The sequence below is a fragment of the Camelus ferus genome, chromosome 12 (assembly GCF_009834535.1).
Source record: "Camelus ferus isolate YT-003-E chromosome 12, BCGSAC_Cfer_1.0, whole genome shotgun sequence".
Taxonomy (NCBI): domain Eukaryota; kingdom Metazoa; phylum Chordata; class Mammalia; order Artiodactyla; family Camelidae; genus Camelus; species Camelus ferus.
The window spans coordinates 28,526,799-28,546,912 of NC_045707.1; the positions used below are offsets into that span (position 1 = coordinate 28,526,799).

The following is a 20,114-nucleotide window of genomic DNA, read 5'->3' on the forward strand; positions in this document are numbered from 1 at the left end:
TTTGCCTAGGAAATGTGTTGAAATTGTAGCAACTATGCCTAATTAAAAACTAAGCATTGCATGTCCCCAAAATAATGGGTTTCAAATATTAGCCTTGAGATGGCTTTAATTTCTAAATTTCTCATTTCATGCTTTTTTTAAAAACCCATTCTCACATTCACGAGAAACCATAGTTTTCAGAGGTTTTGTGAATTAAAACCAGCACCCCAAGCCACATCAAAACCATAGTCTCACCTAATATAATAAAAGAGAAGTTAACTTTCACTTGAGAAAGACATCTCAACAAAGGTGGCCCTAAAATGATGCCTGTCCCTTCAGAACTTCCCATGAAAGGGATCTGAGAGGTACTCATCAACCTGACGGATTCATCAGCAATTTTGAAGACCTTAGAGCGTCTGGATAGAATTTTGCTTTGACCAACTCCTCAGTGAAACTTAAAGTAGCTCAGAGAGCTAGTAACCAAAGTGGAGGGTGTCTGTACACGAATGCATGGTTCCTAAATCTGTTCACAAATTGCGATTCCCTAGGGAGACTGTATGAAATGCAAATATCCAGGTCCTAACTCAGGCTTACTGGATCAAAATCTATAGGGACATGGCCCAGGTGTCTATATATTTTGAGGCTTTCCATGTGATTCTTCCACTGCCAACCAGCTCACCATTATTTGGGACGAGCTGATTCCCACCCCTGATAGCTAACAGCAAGTACTCTTGCCCCATTCTCTGAACAGAATTTTTTAAATCCATTTAATAGGCATTTTTGGAGTACCTGCGCAGGACAAAACAGCTCCAGCCTCACTGAGAATTACTGGCCTGCAGCCCACATCACACACACACACGCCCAAATCCACAGCCACCCGTCGGCATGGATACACGGTCAAGGAGTGGGCCCTTGGCAGTCATGTTGGAGTCCAACCCGGGGCCTGGGAGCAGGCCATTTTTCAACCTCATAGACTGAGGAGCCATGGAGTCCTGTCTGCAGGGGGAGAAGCACAAAGCGTTAACCTAGCAAGAAGCAGGTAGATGGCTGGAGGAGGAAAGAGTGGCGCCTGGATTTCTGGGGGCTTCTACTTCTGAATCGCAGTTGTCTTCTGAGGCTCAGCTACCTTCCTGCCCTGTGTTGCCTGAGACATCTTTGTATCGCTCCAGTAAATGACCACTCCCCGCCCTTTTTCTCCTTCAATTGGTCTGGTTTCTGTTGTTTACAAAAATAGCCCTAATAGACACCTCATTGCTTTCAAAGCAGCCCAGTTTGCATGAACTGGCTCCCTGATGTCCTTACCCAAGCCTGGAGGCCACCAAAAGGAAGGAGTGTCCCATTGGTGGACTCAGGTCAGAAGCACCCAAGTTCCGTTCAAGTTGTCTGCCCACATGTGCTCACTTTGGAGTTCAGTACACTTGTTCATTGTCAGAATATTCTCCTTTAAGATACTTGAATTACAAGCAGTTTTCCTGTATTCCGCCCACCAATTTCCCCCGAACAAGAAGTTTCCTTTCCTGGCACCTGTCCCAGGCCTCCTGTCCGGGAGAGGTGCCTCTGAGCTTACTCTGGTCCTGTCTTCAGATATCTGCATTCAACTTTTAACACCCTGTGCTTTTTAATACCCTCCTATTTTATGACGTAGATTTTTCCTAGGACTCCGCTTTTCTTTGCACCCCAGTTCCCTTTCCTAAAAGCCATCAGCAGAATTGATACTCCAGTGTGATTATTTAGAACTTCCAAAATCTACGGATGATTTTCGTGAGGAAGTGGGGTTTTGTGTGGTTTCGGCCACAGACTCAACGTTTAAATTCGATGTTTGTCTCAAACCTGTTTTTCCCAAGGATCCTCTTTGTCACTTAAATGACCAGGCCCCTTAAGAAGCGCATGCAGACGGATGATGGCAGGACCACAGGCAGGGATTTGTGGAGGATGTAGGAACCTCAGACCTGACCGAGGCTTCACCCCTTTATTATGTGAGTTGAATTAAGGAAGGAAGAGGTGTGGGGGTAAATCAGAGCTTCCCACAGCTTAGAATTACCCCGAGGGCTGGGAATATTCTGATGAGAATTTATTTTGAACATTTACATTTCCTACGACTGTTAAGACTCAAGAGAAAAATGAACTTTCGTAATTTCCTGATGAGCATTTATTTTTAACGTTCACATTTTCTATGACTGTTAAGACCCAGAAGGAAAAATGAGCTTCTGTAATTCCTGTTACTTGTTTGTTTTTGGTTGTACGGTGCTTTCCTGAGAGCAGATACTGAAGGCCTTTCATTGTCTTGTGTGTGTTACGTGGAAGAGTTCTAAACAGACCTGTCTCTTTTGATGGTTTTGTAAGGTCTGTGCTGTTTTCTGTGGTTACTTTCTTGAAGATCTGTATTATGATAGTCTGTTGGGGAAAATTCCAGGGATTTTAGTGTGGCTCTTAATTTCTTTACTACCCAGCATGCCAAAGAATCTATCCCCTTGTGTCAAACGAGTGTGAGGAGAGTCTGGACACGCTCATCCAGGTGGGAGTCCCTAAGCCCAGGACGGTCCTAAATAACAGGTGTGAACTGTTGTCAACAGGCTCTTCTCTTTGACAGCTGAATTGAGCCATAAAATTTTTCAGTAATTTATGTGAGTCTGTGGAAGCCCAGATATAGATGGTTAATCCCGTGTTCAGAATGCACTCATGTCAATCTCACAACGAACTCCTTCCAGATCACTGTGTATGTGTGTCTTCTCTTTGGCCAAGGTGAATATATTCAGATCACCCCATTACGTCAAAATTAATTTTGTAGCCTATTATCCGTGGCCTTAACATTTTGCATTTGTTTCAAAGTCAAATCAGAGTTTATCATAATCAGATGTTTTAATTTATGTTATAAAATATTACAAGATGGCCAAGACTGGGGTTAAGAAACCTTTCCAACATCTTTAATTTCAGTCCACAGCTAAGTTTGCATACTCTTCTTGGAAGCTGGATTTTTCCTCCTTAGAAAGAGCGGAGCAAAGCAACATGTGGTTTGTTACATTCATTGCTCTTTTTAGCCTGTTTTGCATTAGGAGGTTATAAAAACTGAAGACTGAAAGCTCCGTAAAGAAACCTTACAGCTAAGGAAAGAAACAGAGAAAAGAGACATCTGAAACTTGGCTTTCTTTCCCCATCTGCCCTAAAAATACATTCCAATGTTAAATGTGGGTCCCTGATAGTTGGAAGTATGAAGGAGCAGAGAAGCAAATACTTTTTAAAAAATCATACCTATTAAGTACCTTGGTGAAACAGCCCCACTATGTCCCCTTTAAGAACTATCTAAAACATAAAACTGTCTGGGGAAAAAACAGCATCGAAAATGTCCATTCGTTCCCAAGCCATCCTTTAAATTAACTGTCACTTCATCCCCTGCTCAAAACAAAACCTGTGCCACCAAGATTTACCGAGTGCTGGGAATGCAGTTTGGTGCAGCCGTTTTGGAAAACAGTATGGAAATTCCTTAAAAAACTAAAAATAGACTTACCATATGATCCAGCAATCCCACTCCTGGGCATATATCTGGAAGGGAACTCTAATTTGAAAAGATACATGCACCCCAATGTTCATAGCAGCACTATTTACAATAGCCAAGACATGGAAACCATCTAAATGTCCATCAACAGATGACTGGATAAAGAAGTTGTGGTATATTTATACAATGGAATACTATTCAGCCATAAAAATGACAACATAACGCCATTTGCAGCAACATGGATGGACCTGGAGATCATCATTCCAAGTGAAGTAAGCCAGAAAGAGAAAGAAAAATACCATATGATATCACTCATATGTGGAATCTAAAAAAAGAAAAAAGAAAATACTAATGAACTCATCTACAAAACAGAAACAGACTCACAGACACAGTAAACAAACATGGTTCCTGTGGGGAAGGGGGTGGGAAGGGATAAATTGGGAGTTTGAGATTTGCAAATATTAACTACTGTGTATCAAATAGATGAACAAGTTTCTTCTGTAGAGCACAGGGTACTATATTCAATATCTTGTAGTAACCTCTAGTGAAAAAGAATATGAAAACGAGAATATGTATGTCTATGTATGACTGAAGCATTATGCTGTACACCAGAAATTGACATATTGTAAACTGACTATACTTCAATTTTAAAAAAGGGGGGGATCCCTGGGAATGAAATTGACAGGAAGTTCAAGTTCTTATTTCATTTATATAACCAAAAACCAAACAAAAATACACGGACAGATTTGATTCAAAAAAAAAAAAAAAAAAAGAAGAAGAATCTACTGAGTGAGGGTCAAAGCTACCATACTTGTTAGCAGGCTTCTAGGACTAACATGGCATTGGGTGTTTTCCTCATAATGCACAGAAAACCTGCAGTCTAGTTAGCACACGAGTTGTCATTTTGAGTTCTTTTTTCTCTTATTTCACTGCAAATTAAATTTCTTATTACACGGCATCAGCAGCAAAATGCCTAGTTGTTCCTACTCTAGACTTTTGAGGATCTCAAATATTTATGTGTGTGGACATCATATTTATGAGCCCTAAGAACTCTTAAATTAGGCATGAGAAACATTTTTCTGTAGAGTAACAAATATTTTTCCGAAGATTTTAATTTGCCTGGTTGTACAAAAAAAAGAAAAATGCTACATTTCATGAAAGGTATCCTTAGGAATCAGATAGTTGCATGCTCGAGAAAGTCATCGTAAAGTTTCTTGGAAGATGATCAGAAAAGTTGCTTGTGGCCCTTCTCTTTTATCTTTTGAATGGTGGCTCCGTTTGAAGAGGTTATCAAACCATGTCATTGGATTCTTTCAAAAAAAAAAAAAACCTTTTGACTCTTCAGATCCTAATGCATAATATGTCATAAAGCTATTTTTCTAATGATAATTTCAGTCTTCATTAAATTGCTCCTCGCTCCCAAACATATTTGTCCAAAAGGTGGTGAGAAGCATTTCAGAGATTCCTGGACTCTTGTTAGAATCTATTGAAAGAGAAGCTAAAAACTTCAGACAATGGAATGGTTGATAATGGAAACGTGATTTGGTCTATTATATCAGCAACAATGCAGTCAGCAATCTTAAATTGGAACTAGAGTTTGTGTGAAGTAAAAATGTGTGCCCTTCGGTAAGAAGCAGACTGTCTTTACAAGCCTGTGTGATACTACATGAGTCAACAGTTCCCTATTATTTGAGCTCATCTGCAACAAATTTTTCTTGGGGGACATATTGGCAATTAGAATTGCCAAGAAATGCTGCTAGGCAGATTATTAATTCTATTTTTTGTTTTTTTTTTTCATTTGCTGCAATTAAACTGAAGGACTTGGTAAAAAATAATAATAATAATAAAAATAAATGAATAACAATAATAATAGTAATGTATTGTGGTCCTGGGAGTTGAGCTGTAATCAGTTTCGTCTGACAGCTTTATTAATGGCTGCATTATTACTTCAGTGCCTTTTTGCCTTCAGGATGTCACGTGAGATGCGTTCACTAGAATGGGTTACACACAAGCTATAAACTGAACCATTCTTGTGGTTTGCCCTTTTGTTCAGCAAAATCTGCCTTTAAGTTGAGGGGCTTGATGGTTGGGTTTCTGAACCCATCCAAGAGTGATACCCTTATCTAAGAGCTGAGTACACCCTGATACTGTAATGAGTAACAGTTGCAACAGAGCAACTGTTGTATAAATGATCTTCAAATACAGGCTGGTTGTGTTGTAGCTGGACAATAAAATGATTTTGTAGCTATAGAAATTAAAATGGTGCAGTGAGCTGCTGCAAAAAGCTCAGAGTCTCATTTGTCTGAGGAGCCCTGGGATTGGGGGCTGGGGTGACGCTTCTCTAGGTCCTTTGAGCTGCACGCCATGTTGGTCCCAGAGATCAGTAAAGCCACTCTGTTTATTCTTCCTCCTTTCTGGTGATATCGCTGAGAGAGTAGTTGGGGAAAACAGAGCATTTTCTTATTTATTTACTTGTTTGTTTGTTTGTTTTAACGGAGGTACTGGGAATTGAACCCAGGACCTCGTGCATGCTAAGCATGTGCTCTACTGCTGAGCTATGCCCTCCCCCTGCCGGCATTTTCTTTTGCTGTTTGTAAGAAGCTCTGCTCTAAAAGCAAATGACAGTGTGGTTTAAGGCTTTGATGTCAGACCCAGTTCTGAATCCAGGCTCTTGCACTGAGCAGCTTACTTTTCTTATTTATAAAATGAGGAATATAAGATCTTACCGTCTTATGTTGGTATAAGGATTTTTTTTCCATGTACAGGACTTAGCCCAAGGCCTAGCATACAAATACTCCATAAGTTACAGCTGCTTAATAATAACAATAATAATAATGATAATAGAGGTTCACTTGGCATTTTTATGTTCTGACTCAATACAGCACCAAATAAAATGCAGTAACATCATACTATACGCCCAGAATGACACACAGGTCTCACACGTACTTGACTCCTCATTCTATACTGGTCCCACCCCGTCTTTAGCTCACTGTTCATTGAAAGGAAGGCCTTGTACCAGATACTCGGTGGAACGCTACAGGGCAGTTCTCCCATCCCCTAAAGGATGCTAAGGGTGTTTGTAGACTCCAGATCCACCCAGACTGCACTTTTATCCCTGACAAACAGCTTCTCACCATGATCATCGTTGGATGATGTTACTGCATTTTATTTGAGAAAGCTCCTTGGAGGAGCTAGACACACCAGAAAGTCTACTTCTCAGAAATACATCTCTTCCATACACTAATGCTAACCAAGATAGTGACTGTAGCCCATCCTTATTGGTGTAGCTGCTGAGTGGAAAGTTGGAGCCTCTAGGTTATCCCCAAGCTGTGTGCACATAGGAGGAGAAATACATCCCTTAAGTTAATAAACTTTCTCATTGACAAAGGAAATAAGCAGTAGTTTTGGTGGAGGGACTGGCCTGCATACATGGGAGTCTTAGGACCACTGGAGCGTCTTGGAGCGATGGAAGTGCAGCATAGAAACCTTTGGTCTCATGGGTCCTCAGGGAACATTTCCTCGGCCCATCCCAAATTAAGCCTTGAAAGAAAAGTTAGCCAGGCAAATAAAAGTGACTGGCTAGACAGTTGCAAGAAGAGGAGACAGCGGGCTTAGGCAAAAGGTCATGAAACAACACGATGCGCTTAGAAACCACCAGTTCTGGAGCCAAAAGTGAGATATGACAGGTGATGCAGGTAGAGCCGGACCAACAGGGGCTGGAAAGGGAGGAGCTTCATTTATCCCGTGGACGTGTCAGGAAAACTGAAGACGGGATTTTAAAGTAGGAGAATGACATAGATTCGTGGTGGTCAAGGGAAGGATCTGATTAGTCACTGAACCAGGGCAGGCAAGACAGAGGGTGCCTAGCAAAGGAGGCATCTGTGATGATCAGGTGTCCGGCTTACTGGGATTACTGGTGGTACCATAAACAGACTGGGAATAGAGGAGGAAAGAGGATATTGGTCTGGAGGTGGGTGGAGCCCATGATTTAGAAATTCGAGCCTTCTAGAGCTCTAGCTTTCAATTTAGCCAGTTGGCTTGAATTCGTATCAGATCTTATATGCCAAAAAGAACAAGTGACTTCAATGATAAATTTGACGAGATTCCTTTAAAGATTAAAGCTGGAAACCTGAACCTTAAAGTGGCTGACTCACTTTTTTGGGGGGGAGTAATTACTGTTTGTTTAATTTATATATTTAATTAATTCATTTAGTTTTTAGATGGATGTACTGGAGATTGAGCCCAGGACCTCGTGCATGATAGACACACTCTCTACCACTGAGCTCTATCTACCCTTCCCCCATGACTCACTTTTTTAAAAAATCCAAATAAAAATAAAGAAAAACAATCAGCGGATTGATAACTGAGATATAAATAGGTGTGCTTAGCAAAGTCTCAGTCAGGGTCTGTCGGGGGTCAAATGTGAACAGTAGTCATTCCCCACTCACTAGATACTCACGGAGAATCCTCTGTGTACCAGGCAAAGTGCCTCATGTGCCAGGCCTGCGTACCTTAGACACATCCCTAAACAGAACAGGCAAGGTCCCTGTCTGCCCTGAGCCCCTCTGTAATTCAGTGCAAACGCAGTGCTGAAGAGACTGGAGCTCCAAGCACAAAGGAGAAAGGAAATATTAAAAGTGGAGGTATATAGCTCAGTGGTAGAGCGCGTGCTTAGCATGCATGAGGTCCTGGGTTCAATCCCCAGTCCCTCCATTAAAATAAATAAACCTAATTAAAAAAATTAATAAAAATAACCTGCATCACAAGACAGTTACCCATCTAGAGCTGTGTGATTCAGTCCAACAGAACAACTTGAATTCTCAGTCCTGGCCCTGGCACAATCTAATTAAAGCTTGTAAACCAGTTCCCACTACAAAATCACCTTGTTTAAATTCCCACAGTTGCAGAAAAGGACTTGGGATCTTAGATAAGATAAAGAAATGTTGCGGAAAGCTTTGCTGACCTTTTTCTTTTTTGGCAAGAGGCGGCTTGAGATAATTCCTCGCTGACATCTCTGTAGGAACGCTTGGATTAGTTATAGCACATGGTAACAGGGTTAAAAGCTAGCCCGCCTTGGTTGGCCGAGATTTTCCCTTGTGAGAATCAACCATCTTAGCAGGTGGAGAGTTTAAATTGTAAAAGAAAATATGCAGGTAAGCAGAATAGCTTTGAGCATGTAGTTCATGAAGTCAGGCAACAAATATCCTATAATTTCAAGACTGAAGACAAAGCAATATTCATTATTTCGATGTTTTGTATAGAACACTAGGTGCTAGATTGTAACCCCATGTTACACTCATCTCCCACCTCCCTTTCCTCTCCCTCCCAGGATAAGCTGGATAGTTCTTCTACATAGATTATCTTCCAACTTGAAAGTCGTGTGCCTATTTCTTTCATAATGAAGGACTCTGAGCTCTTCAACACTGGAGGCGGGGGAGGGGGCGGCAGGAAGGCTATAGCTCAGCAGTAGAGCGTGTGCTTAGCACGCATGAGGTCCTGGGTTCCATTCCCAGTCCCGCCATCAAAAAAAGAGAAACACTGGAGGATGTCGATGCTATATTTTAAGGGTGAACTTCAACAGAAAGTTAAAGTTGGACCTTAGAAAGGTAAATATTTCAGGGTACCTCGAGTTTGTCTTCCATGGACAGTGAGAAATATCCGCAGTTTCAAGCTGGAGCTCACATGAGGGTTAACTTGTTGGTTGTTTTTCTAGTAAAGTATGGGACTGCTGATTCCTTTAGGAGTCTCAGCCTGGATCTGCCACCCCCAACCCTCCACCTTACTCTCTGGGCTGCCGCAGTCCAGGCTGTTCCCCTCAGAAATCCGTGTCTCATGGCTTCTGCCTCTGTGGCTCCCCGTAGCCCCTGGAAGAGCTGAAGGGTCCTGGCATACGTGGCCACACAGCCTGATCCTGCCTTCCCCCTGGGCTCCTCCCTCCCATCACCTCACCATGGCTTTACTCAGGGCTGCTCACTCTTTGGCCTCCCGCTTTGATTGGCTCAATCCTGGACCCTGGTTCCTACCCGGCTCCCTCCACCCCATTAATTACCCTGATTGGCTACCCTGAATCCTTAAAGGCCCAGCTCAAATGTCACCCCACCTTCCTTGATTCTCACTTTCTAACCAGAATTGATTGACCAATGTTTCCTCCTATCCCTGCATTAGAATTTTGAACCACACCTCGACTGTGGTCTAATCACAACATATCATAGTTTGTTGTGTATTTTGGAAAATTAGACCCATTGTTTCTTTTCCCTACTTGTCTTGTATATTTTTCTTTGCCTTCTGTTTTATAAAGATACAAATAGGATATGAAATTTAAATATGAAGTCCTTGAGTGAAGGGGCGGGTCTCGGTCTAACAGTGCTGCCCTTCAGCAGACATCTTTGGATTCAACCAAAGAATCGATCCGTGAATCCATGGATGGAGGCATCCATTGGAGTAGCTCCTGTTCCAGTACGTCTGGGTCCATGGGAATGGGGGACTGGTGATACCCGCTTCCTGAAGTGCTACTAAATAACGCAGCAGGGATCTCGCCCTCGAAGTTGGTGGCTGAGAGGAAGACGGCAGGGGGAGGAACTGTGTGTTCACAGATCTTCCCATATCAACTAACAACTTAAGAAAGTCACTTTCTAAAAAAAAAAGTCGCTCTCTGCTTCTGAGCTTTTCTTCCTTAAATTAATATTGCAGTATATTTTCTTTATTGTTTCTTAAATCATTTATTTGTTTGATCATTGATCATATGATCATTGTAAAAAGAAAAAGGTTCTAAATGATGTAAAAATGCATTCATTTTATGAATATACAGTTGATTCTTGAATAACACAGGTTTGAACCACGCATCACTTACACCTGGATGCTTTTCAGTAAGTGGCAAACACAACAGCACTGCACTGTGTGGTTGGTTGACTCCTTGGAGGCAGAAATAGGGTACGGAGTTATACACAGATTAACCCCCACATTATTCAAGGGTCAACTGTAAACTCAAAAGTGGTAGTGATAGCTTCCCATCGTCTGCCATCCCCTAGAAATCATACTGATGGCTTGGTGTTCATATTCCTCTAAATAGTTTTGCTCTGCATAGACTAGCACATATATTATGAGTTATACGATGTGATCACATTATATATGGGGATTTGCTTCTTAATATTATCTTGAATACCTTTCCATGTATTGCTCTCCGAATATTTATTGGAAGATTTATTCTTCCTTTCTTAATATTTTGGCAGTTTTTCAGCAACGAAGCCTGAACTCTGTGTGTATTGAACCACAGATCTCCAGGAGTTGAGAATGTTGAAGGTAAAGGTGCTTGAATACTGGTTTAATTATCTGGCCATGGAAAGTAATGGACATTTTCTGGGGCGGGGAAGGGCGATTTCAGAGCATTTGAGAGTGAGGATGAGATGGGCAAAGATGGCTGCTGGTTTTTTACTAGAAGTCAGAACCCTGAGCAAGAGGCAGAGGAAAGGACCGGACCCCGTATTCTCCCACCCAGCCTGCGCTGTAGACTTAAGACACCTACCTACGAACCGGTGGAGCCTCTGGTTTGAGATGGAGGAGCCTGAGGTCTGTGTTGGAGGAGTGGGCTTGGGGAGGTAGTTGTGGAAGGGGTTTGGGAAGAAACTAGCCCAGAGCTTCAACAGAACGGTCTTACTTTCATCTTTTCCTGTATGAAGATTCCTATTTTAGTTGGAAAATGGACTGTGTTCCCTTCTCAAAAGTTCTAACCAGTGACCTCGTCCAAACACTAGCATTTTTAGAAATGAAAAGATGAATACCTTAGAAAAATGATTGATCCCAATGTCAGAGAGCTAGTAATTGACAGAGAATATGCAGGGCATCTGGGTACTTTGCAGGGAGGATTCACCTCACCCACAAAGGAGGTAGGGGCTGGGGGAAGGGACGGACAGCTGAGAGGGTGGGAGTAGTAAATCTAAAGAGGGATTGGGTGTAGGAAATGTTAAAGAACCTGTGCTCTCTAATCACATTGCTTTAAATATAATCAAAGGGGGAAGGAAGGTAATTGGAGACCTAGAGAAACTGCAACCCATTATAAAACACCATCAAGCCTGTTAACTCTCAGAAGAGCTGATATCTGCCTTTGGGCTCTCCCCTGGGGAGGCTGCAGACTCAGCTAATGCTCTAGAATTTGCCGTGTTCAGTGACCTACCAGGATATACTACCCAACTGGAGATAAAACACAAGTGTTTAAAATTAACAAGCAAAACATTTACATGAACGTTTAGTGGTAACAGATTTGGTAACAAGCGTGAAGAATTATGATTATGATTATTCTTTTGGATCCTGGTTTTCTTTTTCTGGACGAGTTGCAGGATCCTCCAGGTTGGTGTCAACTCTAAAATCATCTGATTTTGTGATTCATTTTTTAAGCCCTTTTCTTTTCATTAGAAATTGCCTCCTGCCCACAGGTGTTGTGATTCAGTTACCTATCTGCATAGTCAGAACCGGAGCTGCTATCCTGGAGACCAAAACTGTCACCCTGCTTAACATTCGCATATGCCAACCACCCCTCAGATTTAGTGAGTGAAATACCATTTGATGAATATTTAGAGCCCTCGATCTCTCTTTTCTATTCAGAAACATAGAGACATCCAATCATTTAAATAGACTCTTCCAATATGACTGCCTTTTAGTTACACATCCTTCCAAATGTTTGACACCAAGGTCAACTCTTTTTTTAAAAAAATATTTTATTTCCTTTGTGGGGTTTTTGGAGGTTTTTGTTTTTGTTTGGGGGAGAGGTAATTAGGTTTGTTAATTTAGTTATTTTAATGGGGATTGATCCGAGGACTTCGCATATGCTAAGCATGTACTCTAACCATTGAGCTACCCTCCCCCACCAAGACCAACTCTTTAACACTTAAAACTAGAAAGCAAGTCTGTTTTACAAATGAAATAACAGAGGCGAGGAGCAGAGACACCTCAAGGTCACTATATACAAATCATACGAGAACCAAAGAATAGAACCCAGGTGTGCTTTATATTTGGACTTTATCTCTTTCTTCCAGACCCAATAAAGCTGACTGGCATTTTTTCTAGCATAGCCTCCTTCATTAGGACGTTGTAGTTCAGTCTGGTTGTAGGTTAGAAACAGAGTTACTTGTACAGGCTGGGAGAACCTGGGAAGAATGTCAAAAATCATTTGTTCATTTAACTCATATTTTTGGAACTTGTCTGCTACGTGCGCGGCATGATTCTCAGTGCTGAGAGGAGTCCCGAGTCCCCGCCTTCTGGGGAGAAGAAAGACAGCAAACTTGAACCAACAGGCATATAATGTCAAGCAAAGCTAGGTGCTATGAAGACAGTAGCAGAAATAAAAGGGAGGGGTGATATTTGGGATGGGCAGTTGGAAAAGGCCTCTCTGAGGAAGTGAGTAGATCGGAGACCAGGATCACATGAGGAGCCAACTCCTGTGAATTTCTGGGCTTCCTTTCTCAGCCTCCCCTCAGGTGTGATCTGCAAGCAATGAATATTCCACCTGACTCGAACAAAAGGATGCTGGTTGGGGGCCTTGCACCCCATCCTGCAGAAGTTCACCCCTGACAATAGCAATGCCTTTCAGACCAGGCTAGAGTCTACTGCATTCAGGTTGAACTTTAGTAGGAAGCTTTTAACTGTCCTCAAACTGCTTCATCACTGCAAACACTTACAATGGGCAATAAAGCTGGCAGTACCTGTTGAAATTGTAACCAACAGTATTTACAAGTCACTGCCTTAGAGGAAGCACACTCACAATAGCCGACATTTAATACCAAGTGTTGCTATGGCTTGTAGTTGGCAGGGTTCTTTGGTCTTGGCTAATGCGTAGCTCTCCATTAAAAGCTGTTGCAGAAAGGATTCACCTGGCTTAAAGCATTGGCTTGCTGATGCTCCCTTTATTATAATAATACGATAGTTCAGGGTTTGATTTAAATCAATAATGGGGTGCGCGCTGTCAGTGGATGACTTCCTTGACAAAGCGCAAAAGGAACAAAATAGGGAAAGGGAAACCTGACCTAGGCGTTCATGGTTAATTTCACAGCTCCACAGAGGAAAGTGCTCACCTTTGAAGTCCACGCCCTTACCCTCCCGCAAATCTTCACACAACCTGAAGGCTAGAGGAATTCTGTATTAAAACTGTTTGGGAACTGTCTTCAAAACTGGGATCTAGATTTGCCAAAGGAGAGTCTATTTAAGTCACAAATCCTATCGTCTAAATCAGTGTTTCCAAACTAGCCTACCAGCCAAGCCACAACCTTTTTTTTTTTTTTTTTGGTCTCTACCACTTAAAAAAAAAAAAGCAGCTTCTCAGCTGCCTTGCTTTTTAGGAGAGATAACATAAATTGGCCACAGAGTTATTTACTTGACTGCTCTATTTATGGCAACTTGTTTGCGTATTTTAAAATCACAGTTACAATGGCCTATTGTTCCGTTGCATACTGTAGAAATGTGTATGTTGCAAACCACTCCCAAGGAATCCTAAGGGTACAAGGATTTTTTTTTCCTAACCTAAAAGAAAAGGTAGGATACCCAAGGAACTGATGACCATTTTAAATTGCTTTTATGTACTAGTATTTTATAAAGTGATAAAGCTCTTAAATATTGCCTTTTTTCCCTCTCCCTTCCCTTAGCGTTTTATCACCTTGTGATAAGGAGGCTATAGTAGAAATTAAAATTTGTAGTTCTGAAGAGATTCAGACCTCTGCTGCGGATAATTTATCATTTTGGGGCATGCTTTGAGGTCTTGTTTTTGCTTCTCTTAGTCCTTTCTGTCTACAACTAATGCCAAGGTTCACTTTTCCCCCAATCTATCTAAAAATAGCTCAGAAACAAGATTAGCCTTGAGTATGAGCATAGTTCTTGTGTCTGAATAGTGATAGTCACTTAACCTACTTATAAAAACTCTTATTCATGTACTTGGTTTAGTGCATCCCGTGACCTGGTTCCTTTCTTTTGCTGTTATTTACTGATAAAAATAAATCTCCTGCGCTAAGCAGTAGGAATCTCTCCGAAATGCAAGAAAGGTCCTAAGAGGAGAATTCATATGTTAATGAACCCTTCCAAGTGAGAACTTGGTTAAACGTGCCATTTGCTGACATCATTGTTATGGGCAGAGTGGAGATGATTTCTTTAAGAGGTGGCCTTGCATATGCTCCCTGCGTTCTGCGGCCCGCGCGTGCACCTGCGGGAGGGGGAAGTTTACATAAGCGTCCTGGGTTATTTGCATCCCAGCTGCTCCACTCTCTGGGGCTCCCGGGAATGCAGCGGGCGGACTGAGGTGGGTACTCCAGCCACGAGGCTGGCCAAGTGGATGAGTAACTTTTCGAGGAACAGCGTACGCGCAGGACCTCGTGGAGACATGCCAGGGGCACGGTCAGCAGTGACAGTTCCTGGAAAGCGGGTGGCAGTAGATCAGGCGGGGCAGGCGCCTCCTGCGGATGGGAGCTGGGAGCGGAGCTGGGCGGGGATCGCGAGCCGGGCGGCCGGCCCGCAGCGTTCGGAGGAGGGTGGGACCGGCAGGAAGCGAAATGGTTACTTTTTTTAATGCGGGCTCTGGTTACTTTTGAAGATCGCGGGCCCGGAGTAGGCTGCCGGCGCAGAGAGGAGACAGGGGTTTTCTCTGCGGTGGAGGATCCTGGAGAGACACAGAGCTGGGGCGTAGGGGATGCGGTGGCCTGTGCGAGGTGACTCAAACACGGGGAAGCCGAGTCGGCGATGCCGACAGGGACAGAGGATCTCCGGGGAGCTGGGGGACCTCTTGCCCGGCCCCTCACAGCTGATTAGCTAGCAGCCGCGGGTGAGGATCGCCGCGTTGCACCGAAAGAGGGCTCGCGGAGGACCGGCCCGGGGAGAGCGCGTCGCAGCCGGCCGGTGGCGTCCCCTCGCCGACCGGGCGGGGCCAACACAGAGGCGCGACGCCGGCCCAGTATTTGCTGCCCCCGCCCCTCGGTCCCCGCCCCGCTAGGGTCTCCTCCGGAAACGGGTGGGCGCGGGTGACCCGCAGGGCACCCAGCCCTGTTTTCCTCCGGGAGCCACCCGCGCCGGGCCGCCAGCTTCGGCCGGTCGCAGAGTTGGGGGCGGAGAGCACGCGCCGAGGGCTCCGCGGAGGGTCTACAGGCCGCGCTCGGCCCCGCTGTCCGCGGCCGCAGGTGGGGAGCCTCCGTCTGGGGCCCGGGGCTTGACGGCAGCTTGGCGGCGGGGGCAGGACGCCGAGGCGGCGGGGAGGGCTTCGCGTCGGAAACTGGGGATAGACGCGGGGACCCGCGGCTACTGGGGACCGCCGCCCAGCCGGGGGCGAGTGCCGTCCCATCGAGGTGACGCTGCGCCGAGAGCGGTGCTGGGCTCTCTCGGGAGACGGGTGAGGGGGCACCAAGGCCCCGGGGGTCGGGCGGCTGCTCTCGTGGGCCTCGCGCCGGCGCCGAGGAGGGCTGCGCTCCCGGCCGCTGGGTCTGGAGCTCGGCCTCTGGGTGCACGGAGCCGCGGCGGCCGAGGAGCCTGGGGCCGAGTCCGACCCGGGGCCCGGGCGCCCCCTGGCGGTCCGAGCATCCAGCGCCGCGCGGAGGGTGGGGTTTGCGGGGTTGCGGGGGCGAGGGCTCCAGCCCCGAGGGTCCCCGGGGTGCGGGCGCGGGGTGACCTGGCGGAGCCCGCTGCGGTCCATCCCGAATCGCCCCGCCGATTTTCCCGAAGGCTAGTGACATCCTCTCCCTCCGGCTCCCCTCCCGCCGCCGTATTTAAAAGCTCGGGTTTTCGCGTTCATCTGTGTCAGCATAAGCCAGGCTATGTGTGGAATTTGTTTTTACAACTCGAGCCTTGTGACTTCTCAAACACTTTCTCGGAGTGTTTTCTCTGGAAACTTGTTTCAAATGAGTGCTGTAAGTTTCACAAAGAGGCATGTTGTTCAGGAGCCAACAGGTGACGGGGGTGGGGGGGAACCTGAGTGTGTGTGTACATTGGAGTCCAGTCTGGCCGCCGTTTCCTCGGGCCGCTGTTGAAAATAGACGTTCAAAAAAATCAGTAGGAGACGGACTGGAACACGATTTGGGGAAAATACCTGCGTTCCCCGTTATGGAAAATAATGAGTTTGTTAGAACAGTGCCTCGCGTGGCCCGCCTCACACCAGAGCATGCGTTTTGGAATTTGTCTTTACAGCCCGGCTTGCTGCCAAATAACCTGACCCCCAAAGCGTCGCCCTGGCAGAGGACCATGCTTGGTCATCATGTTTCCTCCTTTTGTTAAGCAGTCTGTCTTACTGTCGTGGAATGTATTTGTGCATGAAATTAGAATGCTTTGAAACCCTGCAGAGTTCCACATTTCCTCTTGGAAAAATGGATAGCTTCTTGGCAATTGGATGGTGCCTGACGGGCCACTCAGCTGTCGGAAAATGTACAATTTGGATGGAGGTTTGCTTGGAAAATACAGAAAAATGCCAAAGGGCACATGGCCTAATGCCACTGATTGCTGGTACGAAGTCCTTTTAGTAAAGGAATTGTTTCATAAGCAGTATCTTTGGGTGCCTTCTTTATGTTTATGTTTTATGGTTATAACAATTCATTTCAGTGTAAGTAAAATTGGGTTGGGCTCTGTTGGCAATGACTGTTTTATTGTCTTTAGTAGACTATAGGTTTGAGTGAGGACACTTGAGGGATCACAGTTTTTAGTGTCATTTACTGTGAAATTCAAACCTTGATTGTAATAGTTTTGAGACCTATGGCTTTTATAGGTCTCTGACTTTTTTTTTAAGGCTTTAAGCTAAGGACACCATAAAACTAGGATGTATGTATATATGTGTGTATGTGTATAAAAGACATGTATATTTTGTGTGTGGAAAAGAACGGAAGTAAATGTTCCAGGGTTCTGTGCTTACCAAACTAGTCTGCAGTTCAGTTCAAGTCACCTGCATACTTAGCTTGGCTGAATTAGAGTCGCTCTTGAATGGGTGTGAGTGATCTGCATCTTCTGTGTACAAAGGCCTTGTTAACAAGCAGGTTGACAAAGACGTTGTTAAGCAGTTTGTGGCCCACAGGATGGCACTTAGCAGCAGGGGGCACTTAGCCCCACTGACTTCACAAATCAGTATCTGTTCTGGCTTTTGGTGATCAAAGGACTTCTAACCTCCCTGGGCGTGTTCACACAAGACATACTTGTTCATAGGGGTCTGACAATGCCATGGTAGTCTTCTCGTAGGGACCAGAGTGGAATTTCATTGGGAAAAGTATTTTGCCATTAGGGCTATTATTCAATGGCAGGCACTGAAAATTATTCTGTTTTCTATTTGCATGATTTTGATTTGATTTGGTGACTTGGTCCAAGAAAATGATGAATAATAGGAACCATACCAGAACTGATGTACTGTTATGGCCTCAGTCTGCATCTGATTGAACTCATTCTCCCCAGCGTTCTCCAGCCCCCACTCCCCTTCTGACTGGCCTTTATAGTATTTCCACACTGGGGCACTGTCTTTCATTCACCCAGGACTCGACACTGTCTTTGACCTGAGTTTCCCCTTCCTTACTGGTTCCTTTTACTTTCTCTCCCCAAGCAAGCTGTGTTTAGGCTCTCTTGATGACAGTGGGCTAATGGGCCCCTCCCAGGTTCCTTTTCTGTTTTCTGACCTTCGCTATCATATTAATTTTTTTTTATAATGGAAGTATAGTCGATTTACAATGTATCAATTTCTGGGGTACAGCATAATGTTTCAGTCATACATATAGGTCTGTTTCTGTTTTGTAAATAAGTTCATTGTCTTTTTTTAAGATTCCATATATGGTTGGTATTATATGGAATGTATCTTTCTCTTCCTGGCTTACTTCACTTAGAATGATGATCTCCAGTTCCATCCATGTTGCTGCAAATGGCATTATTTTATTCTTTTTTTATGGCTGATTAGTATTCTACACACACACACACACACACACACACACACACACACACACACACACACATATATCTTCTTTATCCATTTATCTGTCAGTGGACATTTAGGTTGCTTCCATGTCTTGCCTGTTGTAAATAGTGCTGCTGTGAACATTGGGGTGTGTGTATCTTTTCAAATTAGAGCTCCCCCTGGATATATGCCCGGAAGTGGAATTGCTGGATCATATGGTAAGTCTCTTTTTACTCTTTGAGGACCCTCCATACTGTTTCCCATAATGGCTGCGCCAGACTACATTCCCACCAGCAGTGTAGGAGGGCTCCCCTCTCTCCCTCCCTAGCACATATTAAGACCAGAAGTGGCACCTTCCTACTCATAAGCCTTTTGTCCTTTCCTATTGCCTATAGGGTTAACAAGTCCAAAGTGTCCTACTTAATATGTATAATTCTTGAAAACGTCACTCAGCACTACCATTGTTACCTGTTGTTGCGTCTCTGGAAGAATTGTCTTCAGAGAAACACCGTCTCTTGGCTGCTGCTGGACCTTCATCTACTGTGCTGACTGGTTAAGCTTTTTAGGGCAAGACAGTGAATGCTCTTTTATGTATATGTCAAGGTCAATCAAAATAATAATCCCTGCCTCTCTCCTGGATGCAGCCTGCAGCCCAGTAGAAAATAAATGATCCCCAAATGACCCAGAACAGCACAGTGAAACAATAAAGCCGGGTTTGGGTGTGGATAACACCTTCACTCACTGTATGCTACCCTACATACCCAGTGTTTACTGTGCTCATGGGGGGGGGGGTGTTTGCACCTTTGTCCACAGCGTGATTATTCCATGTGCTTTTAGACAGACTTTCCAAGCTGTAATTGCTTAACTTACAGAATAGTGAAAGCAACACACTGAAGTCCCGTGCCCGGAGCAGGCGGGTCTGGCCCTCAGCTCTGCAGTGTGAGGTAGCCCTCACCTCCTCGCAGTCCAGCTGACAGCTGGTTCCCGGGTCGCTGACAGCTGGTTCCCGGGTCACTCCCAGCTGGAGGGCCGCATTAGAAACTCCTGTCTGTCGCATGAATCCAGAAGCCAGCAAGTTCTTATACTGTTCATTTTTGACTCAAAATGAAAGCAAATGATCAGCCAAAGGCTCAGTCACATACAGGTTACACGCACACCACCATTAAAGAAAGCAAGGACATTCCAAATGGAAGTTGGAAACAGTCTGATCGTGGGGGCCAGGGGTTACTTTTTTTTTTTCCTTTAAGTTCTAGCTTTTAATTGAATAAATGTCAGTAGCCTTCTTTCTTGATATTCCCCCAAACCACTCGATAATGGTCTTTAAACATAAGAAGGAATGAATGAAGGGAGTGAATGAATCTGGAAAGTGTATTTCACAAGGTACCCCTGTCCTTAAATGAACGAGTTTGGGAGACAAGTGTCGCCTCACATCCAGTCATATACTGGCGGCTCCCCAGTGGTGCTCTGCCTCAAATACCTGGAAAGACCCTGCCACGCGCCACGGACCATTCCACGTGGGTGCGTGTGTGTGTCTGTGACCACGAGCTCCGTGTGCTGGCGTCGGAGACTTGATGTAGGGATGGGTTAGAGGCCGACTCCAAAGGTGCCGAGAATGGTAGCCAATAGTTTATTAAAGTTGTCTGCCCTTCAGGAGGCTAGAGCATGCCGAAGTCAAAAAGATGATGGAACTCCTCTGTCAACATTCGATCTTTGTCATTAATGTGTCCTTATTCTGATGTCACTCGCGTGTGATCAGAG

The 20,114-nt window shown here is 44.5% G+C and overlaps 1 protein-coding gene across 5 annotated transcripts in view; it reads left to right on the forward strand.

Moving 5' to 3' along the window:
- PRICKLE1 (prickle planar cell polarity protein 1) overlaps window positions 1–20,114 on the forward strand; it is a 100,580-nt gene that overhangs the window by 63,956 nt on the left and 16,510 nt on the right. Inside the window, exon 1 of one of the 5 annotated variants that reach the window (XM_032493281.1) lies at window positions 14,981–15,269. The exons of 2 other annotated variants lie outside the window; for them this stretch is intronic. The gene's annotated coding sequence lies outside the window, so the exon portion shown is untranslated. Of the gene's footprint in view, window positions 1–14,980; window positions 15,270–15,328; window positions 15,622–20,114 lie in introns of those variants that run through there. 2 more of the 5 variants (XM_014563263.2, XM_032493283.1) reach the window with 2 other exon arrangements.